We start from the raw sequence: 13,449 nt of genomic DNA on the forward strand, positions 1-13,449 counted from the left end.
GGAGCCGGCATACAGCTTCTGGGTCATGTGGCCAGCATGGCTAAGCCACTTCTGGCGAACCAGAGCAGCGCACAGAAACGCCATTTACCTTCCTGCCAGAGCGGTACCTATTTACTTGCACTGGCATGCTTTTGAACTGCTAGGTTGTCAGGAGCTGGGACCGAGCAACAGGAGCTCACCCCGTCGCGGGGATTCGAACTGCGACCTTCTGATCGGCAAGTCCTAGGCTCCGTGGTTTAACCCACAGTGCCACCTGTGTCCCTAGCACCTTCAGTAGGGTCATATAAATTGTTCTCTAGCCTGCAAGGGTTAGGAAAGGACATACATAGGTTCAGGCACACACACACACCCCATCCCACGAATGTAGTTGAGCACAGAATTTGTATCCCATGTCCCATGTTTTGCATGCAAAAGAGGTCAAGTTCAATCCCCTGGCATCTCACCAGAGTACTGCATGCTCTAGTTATCTCCCGCTTGGACTACTGCAATGCGCTCTATGTGGGACTACCTTTGAAGGTGACCAGGAAACTACAATTAATCCAGAAGGTGGCAGCTAGACTGGTGACTGGGAGTGGCCCCTGAGACCATATAACACCGTTCCTGAAAAACCTACATTGCCTCCCAGTACATTTCTGCAAGTTTCAACTCAGAAAGCAGTATTCAGTCATCAGTACCACGCGTACCAAAAGGAATGATTGAGAAAATAAGAAATAGGGGCACAGGGCAGATTTTGTCCTCACTCAGCACACCACATCACCAAAATCTGCCCCTGCACCCATTGGGGCAAACAAGAAGTATTATCAATGGAAATGTCATATATTATCAGTTTTAGAGCAAGTTGCTCCATCGTGGGACTGTGTGTGGCTCCTTCAAGTCAACAGCACCTGCAGCTTTTGCTCCTCCAAATAAGTTATCTGGAGGAAAGCTGTCTACCAAGAGGGAGGAATAAACAGATTATGGCACACCAACCTCCTATCAGGATTCAGTGAATTTGCGAAGGGACTATGTGGCCTGGATCACACCTTCTTCCCACCAGAACCACAAAAAACACCTCTGTACATCCCGCTGTATGTTTTCTGCACCTGATGAATGGCAGGATTTTCCAACTCTCTGAGAGAGGTGACCCAGTGAGTTCAATAGCCTTTTCTAACATGGATTTGGGGTGGGAGTGGGGAGAAAATGGATCTGTGGGAGCTGAACTGAATCTTATCAGATGTGTTTTTGTGCTTAAGTGAGCTTCAATTCCGTGGGTGAGACAGGAGTTTCGCAAGGCAGAGCCACAGAATGACGATAGGCAGGGGGAATAATCTGTACACAATACAATCCAAATATGGGTCAAGCAAAAGTGTGGATAAGCCCTAGTTTAGGTCCATTAAACATAGCTGGATACAGCTTATCATCATCATCACCACCGTTAATAAGTCATAAGGTGATTAGCATGTCATCTTCCAATTATCAGAAATGACAAAAATTTAGTTGGGGGAGGCAAAGGATGGGGCCGCAGACCCCCTGGGTGTGTTCCACAGACCCCTAATTGTCAACCAATGATCTAGTCCAACCCCTTGCAGTGCAGGAATATGCAGCTGCTCCATTTAGGTATCGAACCTGCAAACAACAATCTAAGCAGTTGAGCTACCCTTTCTCCCATGCTTCCATAGACAGCCCCAACACTGGTGGGGTCCTCTGTTGATGCAAAACCTTTATAAAAAAATAATAAGCACCCTACAATAAAGAGTTCCAGCACTGAGCATATAAATTCAGTTTGATGAAGTGGTCAGTTAAATCAGGCGACCTGGAACAAAACTTTCCTAACGTTTCCCAGTGATAGTTGCTTACTCCCTTACTGGTGCCTCTCTGCTCACTGACACAAACTCTTTCCGACGTAGCAAAGTTACCTTAAACGTTGAAAGGTGCAAGATAGTATCTCAAGCAGTAGGTGGTGCTGTACCTCAAGATACAAAACTCTCCCCCGTTACCTGCAGCGTTTGTTTTGGTTCTTGTGTGCTGTGGGATCTCATCCCCCCACCTGAGCACATTTGCAAGGACAACACTGTTAATGAGTCAGCAAGTTTCGGAAGGAAGTGGGACAGAATGACTCTTTGTGGCATTTGAGTAGATTTTTAATGCAATGGAGTAAGGAGCAAGGAGCATGAATCTAGCAGGACTCCTCTGAGCAATAAGGCAGCTTTCCAACAAAGGAAGCCATGGAACTAAACCAGATCAGCCATAGGGTCCAATTAGCTCCTTTGCATGAAGACCAGAAGGCTGCTGGTTCAAGTCCCAGGTTGTGTCTGCAGGTGGGTGGAATGCAGTCCAGGAATTTCCTGGCAGACAACACATTGCAGGAAAGGTTACTTGGAAGTTTGAGGGTGCTGGGTGCTGCCATAGTCTGTTTCCCAAAGTGTGGAGATGGGCCGTACAGCCCCAAAGGCCTCACAACCTTTTTGGTAGAATGAAATGTCACCACTCTCAGGAGCCTCATCAGCAAACTTGACATCCCACCCCTGTTTATCTTTCAGACATCCAGTCTGCACATTTTAGCATGTGGAATCAGGAGTCATTGTAAACAAGGTTGGCTCCTAACTTCACCCAAAAGCACAAGTGGTACAAAACCCAAAGGATAACGCTGATATGCCAGTCTCACTGTCACCACTTTTACTGTCTATTAGGTAATGTCTAGGGATGCTCCACTGGTGAGGAAGGCAGCTTATCGTACTGATGTCCCTTTGCGGCATCTTCATCATGAAAAAGCTCATTCAGAGGCCTCACCCTCCCTTCTTCCCCAAAGCAACCACTGGGAGGAGAGGGAGGAATGAGGGAGGTGGTCAACCCACAATTTGAGCAGTGCCGTTTTTAACTCCCCCTTAATCCTGCTGTTGGGACGTGGGTGGCGCTGTGGTCTAAACCACAGAGCCTAGGACTTGCCGATCAGAAGGTCAGCGGTTCGAATCCCCGCAACGGGGTGAGCTCCTGTTGCTCAGTCCCTGCTCCTGCCAACCTAGCAGTTAGAAAACACGTCAAAGTGCAAGTAGATAAATACAGTGGTGCCCCGCAAGACGAATGCCTCGCAAGATGGAAAACCCGCTAGACAAAAGGGTTTTCCGTTTTGGAGGTGCTTCGCAAAACAAATTTCCTATGGGCTTGCTTTGCAAGACGAAAATGTATTGCGAGTTCCTGCGGGGTTTTTTCCCTTCCCCCCCCCTTTTTCCCAAGCCGCTAAGCCGCTTATCAGCTGATCCTAAGCCGCTAAGCCGCTTAACAGCTGATCCACTAAGCCGCTTAACAGCTGATCCACTAAGCCGCTAAGCCACTTATCAGCTGATCCGCTAAGCCGCTAATAGCGCTAATCCTCTAAGGGATTAGAGCTATGGGCTTGCTTCGCAAGACGAAAAAAACCGCAAGACAAAGAGAATCACAGAACGGATTCCTTTCGTCTTGCGAGGCACCACTGTAGGTAGCACTCTGGTGGGAAAGTAAACAGTGTTTCTGTGTGCTGGTCTGGTTTGCCAGAAGCGGCTTAGTCATGCTGGCCACATGACCCGGAAGCTGTACGCTGGCTCCCTCGGCCAATAAAGCGAGATGAGTGCCGCAACCCCAGAGTCGGCCACAACTGGACTTAATGGCCAGGGGTCCCTTTACCCTTTACCTAATCCTGCTGCATTATCAGCCACAAAGCAGTACACTTTAGCACTGTGGTGGTGGGGTGTTATTGTTTCAAGCGTGGTTCCACGGGGCTAGCCAGGTCCCTCATTTCATCTCTACAGAAAAGAATCAACAGACACAAAGATGACACCATGAATTGCACTATTCAAAAAAACTGCAGGGAGGGGGGGGGGTGGCACAACACTTTGACTGCCCAGGACACTCCAAAAAATGACCGCCTTCAGGTCAGTTGCAAAGAAACTGCCAAAGGGAACTGCTGAATTTCAACAGATCAAGAAGCTGGGCGCTATCACTTGTTGATTGAATTGGTACAACTGTTTGTGTCAATTGCCTTGCCTATGCCAGGATGTCTGCATTATCAACAAGCGTTTTGCTAATTGCCCTTGTTAGCTCCATAATTCCTACTCCCTCTGTATTTTCTGCAATTCATTTCTCTTTGACCTCATCATTTACAGTTCCCATGCCAAAAAATAGCCCCTTTCATACCTATACAGTGGTACCTCGGGTTAAGAACTTAATTCATTCCGGAGGTCTGTTCTTAACCTGAAAATGTTCTTAACCTGAGGTACCACTTTAGCTAATGGGGCCTCCCACTGCCACTGTGCAATTTCTGTTCTCATCATGAAGCAAAGTTCTTAACCCGAGGTAATATTTCTGGGTTAGTGGAGTCTGTAACCTGAAGCATCTGTAACCTGAAGCATCTGTAACCTGAGGTACCACTGTACTTGTAACTCATGAATTTAAAGAAGTGGACCATGCTCCATAGAAGCTTATGCTATAATAGGTTTGTCAGACTTTAAGGAGACACAAGTCTACTTTTTCATATTTGTTGTGGTTGTTGGGTGGGGGCTATCATAACTTTATATTGCTTCTTGTGTTAATATGGGTTTGTTATTTTTGTAGACGTCTGCTAGGCGGTATCAGCCTTTGGCTTGCCAGGTTTTTATCTGGAGGCTTTGTGCTGCATGGTGGAATAGTAGGTGGTGTGCCGGGGGGGGGGGTTAGTGGGGATGGGGTTGGGGACAGTCTACCTGCTTCTTCCTTCCATGCTTAAAGTATGGCCTGTGTGAATGTGTTTAGTGTTGTGGGGATTTTCCTTAGCTTGTTTGGGAGGAATGGGCATGCTGTGGTGGAGGTATTTTCAATTATGTCTCTCTCCAGGTGAACCCAACATTTTGTCTCGCCTTCTAGAATGTATGGGATTATGTGGCACACTTGGTTGGCGAGGTAGTATAGTTCTATGCTGGGGATTCCCCACCCTCCTACTGAAGAGGGAAGGTGTAGGTATTTGGGGTTTATTCTCGGGGGTTTGTGAGGGAAGATAAACGAGTGTAGTTTTTTTCTGCCATTTGCAGAGTTGGGATGAGGGGATCCAGATTGGGAGGGTTTGGAACGTTTGGGAGGGTTTGAAAGTATGTTTCCAAGCACAATTCAAAGTGTTCATGCTGACCTTTAAAGCCCTAAATGGCCTCAGCCCAGTATACCTGAAGGAGCATCTCCACCCCCATCGTTCAGCCCGGACACTGAGGTCCAACGCTGAGGGCCTTCTGGCGGTTCCCTCAACGCGAGAAGTGAAGTTACAGGGAACCAGGCAGAGGACCTTCTCGGTAGTGGCGCCTGCCCTGTGGAACGCCCTCCCACCAGATGTCAAAGAAATAAATAACTATCTGACGTTTAGAAGACATCTGAAGGCAGCCCTGTTTAGGGAAGTTTTTAATGACTGATGTTTTAATGTATTTTTAATCTTTTGCTGGAAGCCGCCCAGAGTGGCTGGGGAAACCCAGCCAGATGGGCGGGGTATAAATAATACATTACAGTGGTACCTCGGGTTACATACGCTTCAGGTTACAGACTCCGCTAACCCAGAAATAGTACCTCAGGTTAAGAACTTTGCTTCAGGATGAGAATAGAAATCGTGCTCCGGCTGCGCGGCGGCAGCAGGAGGCCCCATTAGCTAAAGTGATGCTTCAGGTTAAGAACAGTTTCAGGTTAAGAACAGACCTCTGGAACGAATTAAGTACTTAACCGGAGGTATCAATGTATTATTATATTATTATTATTATTGGAATAGGTAGGTTAATTTTTGGAAGGTGACCACTAATGGTGTGCTAAAAGTGCCTCCCCATGTTCACACTGCTATCCCCCTCACACACACCCAAATATGCCAGAGGCAAAAGTTGTGAATCATTCTTTCCCAGAACACAGCTGAAAGAGGGAGTTGCAGCAGCAAGAAGAAAGGACAGGACAATATAATTGCACCCGCTGCTTACCCAGTGTGGCCGAGGGGGTAATAAAGAGCTGGAGATGGAAACCCACAATCTAGCACAGCAGTAGCTCCTCTTTAAAGCAGGCAGAGCCCTGCTAAGTTCTCTCCTCCGTGCTAGAATTCTGGGGCATGCCAGGAAGCAGTTAAAGAACAGCTGCATCGCCTGCCAAAAGGAACACCCTGAGCATCTTCAGGCTTAGCTGTCAAAGCCCATAAAGGATTAATGATGCTGTCTTGTTATCTACAGGAGACAATTGGCAGAGGGTCTGAGAGAGGCACCACCACCTTTCTTGTGTAAGAAACACCCCGCGTAGCGGCAGAAGTTAAAACAGTTTCAGCACCATCTGCATTTCTTAGCCAGATGCCAGAAGGGGAGAGAAACACAAGAAAGGCAGCCTGGTGTATCTCTGAACCACTTCAAATTGACTGGAGCAATGACAGTGGTTCGGAGCTGGCTGAAGCAACAAAACTGCCTCGGTGGATGCAAAGGTCAAGCGGGCCACGGCCAAATTTGAAACAAGGCCATGTGGCGTTGTGAAATTGCACCTACTTGCGTTGGCACAGAGAATGCAGCTGGAGCTGCAAACTGGGCATGTGATGAAGCAACAACAGCCAAGATAAAATGGACTTGGAAGAGGGCCACTCCACAATATCCCCTTGCACTTGTTTGTGTGTGTTGGCCATCAAAGGCAGGTTTTAGCACTCATATTTTTCAATCTGTGCACAGATTTTTCACTTTTTGTGCTGTGGGGGTCTGGGGACGGCAACTAGATTATCTGGAGGAACCTAAAAGGTTTTGTGGCAATCTGTCCCTTTGGTGGCAAACCTCAATGTGGCGACTAAGGGGTCCATTGCAAAGAGGGCCTCTTAACACTCATTATGCCATGGGCTAGTTCAGGGGTCTGAAACCTTTAAGACAAAAAGAGCCACTTGGACCCGTTTCCGAAGGGGAAAAAAACTGGGAGCCGCAAAACTCGTCATTATAAAAATAACTTTTTTCTCACTTTTTAATTATTTCTTTGTTTGACCCCTCAGAATTACTCCTCCTCATAGAAATAAACGTTAAATTAACAAGTTACCTTTTTGTGTGTGTGTATTCTTCACTCCCCTTCAAAACAGTGAACAGCGTACATGCCACTTACAATGTAGCGGGCGGGCGGGTGGGAAGGTGACGTCGGGACGGTGCGTGACTAACGCACGCACCGCCCCCATGCGACGTCACAGCCAGTACAGCACCCGCCACAGTGGGGAGTGTCGGGGCGCACAATGCACCTCCTCCCCTCGCTAGTATCCACCCCGGAGCCGCGGCAAAGGTGTAAAAGAGCCACATGCGGCTCCGGAGCCGCAGGTTGCAGACCCCTGGGCTAGTTGCAAGTGTCCTTGGTGGACATTAGTCAGCTGACTCGGTACTTAAAGGCAGTTGGCTCCCTCAGTCCGTATTGTGGGGCAGGCTAGCTAGGGCTGCAAAATGGATGTCAAAGATCATGTAATACATTGAAAATTAAAATAGCTTTACATTCTGTCAGGTTTTCTCTTCCATTTGGAATAAACAGAGTTTCAATGTGGTTAATGAAACACTTAGAGGCTTGGTGTCAGGGGCTGGGCAGAGGAGGAATGGTGGAGACCACCTCCCCATCCTGACCCTTCCAGGGAGGAGGAAGAGGAAGACAGTATAGATTTACAACAGGGGTTTGAGGGAGGTCGCGGCTCAGAGGCAGATGAGAGGGAAAGTTGGGAAATCATGGGAGAGTCGGAACAACACCCAGCTGACACGTTGTCATTCAAAAGCCTTCCAGACCCTCCATCTCCCAGAACCCGGCGAGCCTTGAAAGTAGGAGAGCAAAGAGCTCAAAGACAGAGGGCACATAGCAGCACCTGTAGGAGAGATGATGAGAAAGACGAATGAGGAAGTGGGAGAGATGAGGTGGGGTGGAGATTCACTCGGGACAAGGCCATTATCCAAGAGGCTGGGTTCTATAGCCTCCCTCTGTAAAGATTGAAATAAAAAAGGACAGTAAGAACCTTTTCCTTGTCTTTATACTTTCCTGGGCAACCAGCTGGGAGCCCCTGACACATGGTGGGAGCAGCAGGTCATGCAGAGCAAAAAGCGTACAGCAGTTGTCTAATAGCAGGTCCAGACACCCAATGGCTCCCCAGAATATTGTCTTATGTTGTAATACCATCAGTGGTGAAATATTGCAACAGACCTTTAAGGCCATGGGTGGTTCCAAGCACAAAAATCTGCCAGAGGGTTTCCTTGGTAATTAGAACAAAACAAATTTGGAATTAGCAATATGGGATAATCTGCTTTGGAAAGGAGAAAGGAATTATCAGACGCTTAGCACACACGTTCACTTTCTGGTCTTTCTCTTTTCTTGCATTCATGTGGCACAGAGCATGTAGAATGGAGCAAGAGTGCTTTAAAGCATCTTGCGAGAAAGCCCTTTCCGAGCTTGGGAGGAGAGGGGGTTGCGGGCAGAAATCCCTCCCACATCCCACGCAGGGGCTGGCCTTTTGCCCCCGCGAGATCCAGGGAATCCCCAGGCGTGCCTGTGACCCTGCCCGCCAATCGGCGGGCTGGGGAGGCGTAGCCTAGCCTACTTAAGGCCAGGTACGCCTGGGGACCGCCCTCTTTCCCCTTGCCAGCTGAGCGGTTTTTCCCATCCCACCCACCCTTAGGCTTAGCTAGCTAGGACCTTGCTATGGACTCCGGTTGGTCGCCGCAAGGGGCCTGGTAGGAATTTTTCCAATTTGGCGCACTGTCAGCCTTTTGGTTTTTTCGCCTACCTCGTAGCAATCGTCACAACTTCCGCGGTATTGGCGGTTAGGCATTGGCAGGGGTTTATTGTTAGGCAAATGAATGGGGGGGGGAGGAAGCGCCATCACCTTCCCCCAAGGAAAGGGTAGTCCGGTAGAGGACTCCGGGGGGCGTTGCCTTGTCCGAAACCTAGGGAGGTAAGGGCCTCCGGCACGCCCCAGAGCGGTGACACCCGTGGGATCCTAGTTGGCGTACTTCAACAGGACTCCCACGGCTTGTGGACAACCCTTCCCGGTCTCCATGCCGGGTAGTCGATAGGAGCCAATGCCTAAGGCCAATACCTTTCAATTCTGTAATCAATAAAGTTGTGGCCTTTTTATGCCCATTAACCTTAAATAACGCGTCCAGTGTCTTCATTTCACATGGGGGAGGGGTCTTGCCACGCAACAGAGCTTGGGCCATTTCAATAAGGTTGCAACCCTAAACACACTTACCAGGGTAAAAGACCCCTTAAAGTCTGAAATATGCAACACATGTTTCTGAACTGAATTCTGAAGTACAGTGGTGCCCCGCAAGACGAATGCCTCGCAAGACGGAAAACTCGCTAGACGAAAGAGTTTTCCGTTTTGGAGGTGCTTCACAAAACGAATCTCCTATGGGCTTGCTTCGCAAGACGAAAATGTCTTGCGAGTTCCTGTGGGTTTTTTTTCCTTCCCCCCCTTTTTCTAAGCCGCTAAGCCGCTTATCAGCTGATCCGATAAGCTGACAAACCGCTAAAAGCCGCTAATAGCGCTAATAGCGCTAATCTGCTAATCTGTCAATGGGCTTGCTTCGCAAGACGAAAAAGCCGCTAGACGAAGAGAATCACAGAACGGATTCTTTTCGTCTTGCGAGGCACCACTGTACCGAGGGTATAAGAATAAAATTTACCAGTCTTCAGAGGAGGCCACTCTCTGAATTTCATCATGCAATGTGACTCCTCCTCAGAAGGAGGCAATCCCAGGGCAGGAAGATTCAGACTGATACAGAATGTACATCTTCCTCAGAGGAACCTCAATCTCCCCCGTTGAGCAGAATCACCCTCCATCATGCATAGATGCAACAGGCTGTAGGGTTGCTGCTTATGCATTGTCTAAACTGAGAAAATGCATCATCAACAAAGGAGGGGTCAAAAGAGGACACAGAACTGCACAACAGTCATATATGCCAATTTATACATAGAGGTGCAGATTTGGAAATTATTACTGTGCTTTAACAGGAAATACATCTCAGCCTATACATCTCAGCCTTGCGGGAAAGACTGGGATCAGGATTGAGCCTGCTCAGCTTGCTGTCCATTGCTCACTTCTGGGGGGCCCTGCGCCCCCTGCTCTCCCCTTTTAAGCGTCGCCATTTTTCAGCTGTACTGTCCTCTGATTGTGCTTTGAACAGAGGACAGGTGACTACTGTTATAAGAATTTTAAGGTCTCAAATATAGCATAAATATTCATAAATGCACACATATCTAAATATATAAATCATGTGTCTTAAATAATACAGGAGAGCAATCCTGAAGCCCTTTTGACTCTCCCAAAGACCTCAAATATTCCTCTGCACTAAGGGAGGCAAATGGGGAAAGCCTTCCCATTGTCTTTTTGCTTATGCATCCTGTCTTAAGGGCATATTTGTGTAGGAATAGGGTGAGCCTGTGACCTGGATTCAGGTATGAACCATCACAAAAGAATGGCCAGGCTGCCCAGGTAATGCAATCAGTGACCATTATCAGGTATCCTGGCAGACCGGATTTCTGCTGTAGACCGCCTCCTTCTGTGATGTATGTATGATGATTTTGGAGTGGTCTTTGGCTAAGGGGGTTGGGAAATGTCCAGAGTCCTTAAAGGTTCCTGCACACTTTTGTTCTGGGTCTCCACCCTCCTTGGAAGGAGGGAAGGGAACTCTCTTGCAACAGAAAAATAAATACAGTCATACCTCGTGTTGCGTTCTGTTCTTGTTACAGACTTTCAGCTTACAAACGCGGCAAACCCAGAAGTGTTTACTTCTGGGTTCACCGCCCACGCATGCGCGGAAGCAATCTGTATGCTTCTCACACCTGCAGAAACGTTCGATCGCGCCACGCACATGTGCAGAAGAGGTGCTCTAGTTGCTGACTTTTCAGGGTGCGAACGGCATCTCGAAACGGATTAAGTCCGCAACTAGAGTTCCCACTGTATCGGCCTTGCTTTCTGCTGGATCCTGCCTCCATCCATTCTTCTCTGACCGAGCATAGACTTAGGAGACTCAGAGTCTCATGGGGAGTTGGGCAGCAAAAGCCAAACCCCGATTTTTACATCACTACCTTAAACTGGGCTGCCTCCCCCTCGAGGAGGGTTCACTCCTTCAGTCTGAAAAGAACCTTTAAATCGCTTAATGGGTTTCCTTCATGCAGCAGCGCATTGGCAGCTCTCCTCAGTCACGGAGCCTGGGAATTACTGAAGAAGTTTTGAATGTTTATGATTACAGCCGAACAGCCAGAATATAATGAAGAAGGGATATCCACCTTCTCCGTTCTGGCTTTCTTAAGTGGCTTTGGAGCAAACATCTTTAGCTGCCCAAGCAGTAGCAGAACAGATCTGCTTAATCTTGCTTGGATTTTTCACAGACAGATGAACACACAGTCATTTCCATCCTCAAAGATGCAAATCCAGCCTCTTGGGTGATATTTCTCACATCAAAAGAAGCAACCCTAGGGCAAGATCTAACAGCGTTGGGAAAACAGTGTGCACCCAAAGGCTCATGGCAGAGACAGAGAACCTTTTTCAACCACATTCCCTTCTGGGCTACTTTCTGAAGGCAACATGCCAAAGGTGGGGGAAGACAGAGGCAAATAAAGTGACCACAGCAATGAATAGTTCTGGTGGAACTAATTTGTGTGTGCGGGGGATGGGGGTGGGAACGACCTGTAGTTCAGTCAGAGAACATCTGAACGAGTGTCTCCACCCACATCATCCAGCCCGGACACTGAGGTCCAGAGCTGAGGGCCTTCTAGCGGTTCCCTCCCCGAGAGAAGTGAGGTTACAGGGAACCAGGCAGAGGGCCTTCTCAGTGGTGGCACCGTCCTGTGGAATGCCCTCCCATCAGATGTCAAGGAAATAAGCAACTATCTGAATAAGACATCTGAAGGCAGTCCTGTTTAGAGAAGTTTAGGGAAGTGAATCCGCGACCTGATTGGCCTACAGGAGAATCCCGGAATTAGTCAATCACGTGGGGCCCATTGTGTAAATAATGTATATAAAGCAGACATTCTGGGGGAACTTCCATTCCTCCTCACCACTATGAGCTGAATAAAGAGCATGAAATCCACTCTCGAGTATATTTCAAGCAAGGTGGACCAAAGGCCGGACTCAGTATAAGCTGGCTTCAGGTGTTCCTATGGATTTTGCCTTTGCACAGTAGGCTAGTTCCTACACAGACTCGCACACCCTTTTTAATCCTCCCCCTGGGCAAGGAAGAAGCAGAGTTCCAGGAGACATTCCAGCCAGGCAAAAACTCCCAAGAATGGTGTGAAGAAGGCCTAGTGAGGGGCATTGCCTAGAGAGAGGTGGGTGGCTGGGGAAAAGTCCTGAGGGCCAGAGAGAGAGGACTGGGCCTGAAAATCCCCATCCTTGGCTTATGAGCTCCCTGCAATATCTGCTTATTTACAAATGCAGGTGCTAGAGAAAAAATAAAAAGAGGTAAAGGACCCCTGGACAGTTAAGTCCAGTCAAAGGCAACTATGGGGTTGCAGCGCTCATCTGGCTTTCAGGCTGAGGGAGCCGGCGTTTTTCCACAGACAGCTTTCCGGGTCATGTGGCCAGCAGGACTAAACTGCTTCTGGCACAACAGGACACCATGACGAGTACCAGAGCCCACAGAAACGCTGTTTACCTTCCCGCTGCAGTGGTACCTATTTATCTACTTGCACTGGTGTGTTTTCGAACTGCTAGGTTGGCAGGAGCTGGGACAGAGCAACAGGACCTCACTCTGCCACGGGGATTTGAACCATTGACCTTCCGATTGGCAAGCCCAAGAGGCTCAGTGGTTTAGACGACAGCACCGCCTGTGTCCCAAGTGTTATAGAGAAGCAGCCAGGCAGCCAGGCAGAAAACGCTGGACATAAAATCACCCTCAGTTCTCCCCAGAGCAAAGAGCAAGACTGCCTGCTCTGGCTTCCTGCACAGCTCCAGAAACTCAACATTTGTCTGCTTTGCTGACTAATCCAAACTGCCAAATAGTTGCTCTCCAACCCTAGCCAAGGAGCTGAAGTATGTGCAGCAGCTGGTAGCCACCAGCCACAAGTGTTCATCAGAGCAAACATCTTTCTAGCCACTGAGGCTTATTAAATAAAATATCCAGCTATTAACCATACAAAGAGGCCAGAGCAAAAGGCCATTCCCTTGGTTTGCCTGGCCACAAACACACTCTCTCTCTCTCTCTCTCTCTCTCTCTCTATATATATATATATATATATGTATATAGGTTGTGTCAATCTCTACCTCCAGCCACCTAGGCGTGGTGGTCTACTATGTTGTGGAATCGCTGGTCAGGACTTTATTGGCACCTCCAGACAAACTATTTATTCAGCATTCACCCTGAATGGCTTGCACAAAGCTTACGCAGAGGTTAAACTATATCCAGTCTTTATTAGGTATTCCTTCTGATTTGTTTTCAAGGTGGTTATATGACAATGAAAAATTCATCCACATGGGGTGTTCATATATCTCCCTATTAGTCATTTGTGCAACCC

At 48.2% G+C, this 13,449-nt stretch overlaps 1 protein-coding gene across 1 annotated transcript in view; it reads right to left on the reverse strand.

Annotated features, from left to right (window-relative positions):
• CACNA1E (calcium voltage-gated channel subunit alpha1 E) overlaps positions 1–13,449 on the reverse strand; it is a 497,143-nt gene that overhangs the window by 395,309 nt on the left and 88,385 nt on the right.

The sequence above is a fragment of the Podarcis bocagei genome (assembly GCF_964188305.1).
Source record: "Podarcis bocagei genome assembly, chromosome: 5".
NCBI lineage: Eukaryota > Metazoa > Chordata > Lepidosauria > Squamata > Lacertidae > Podarcis > Podarcis bocagei.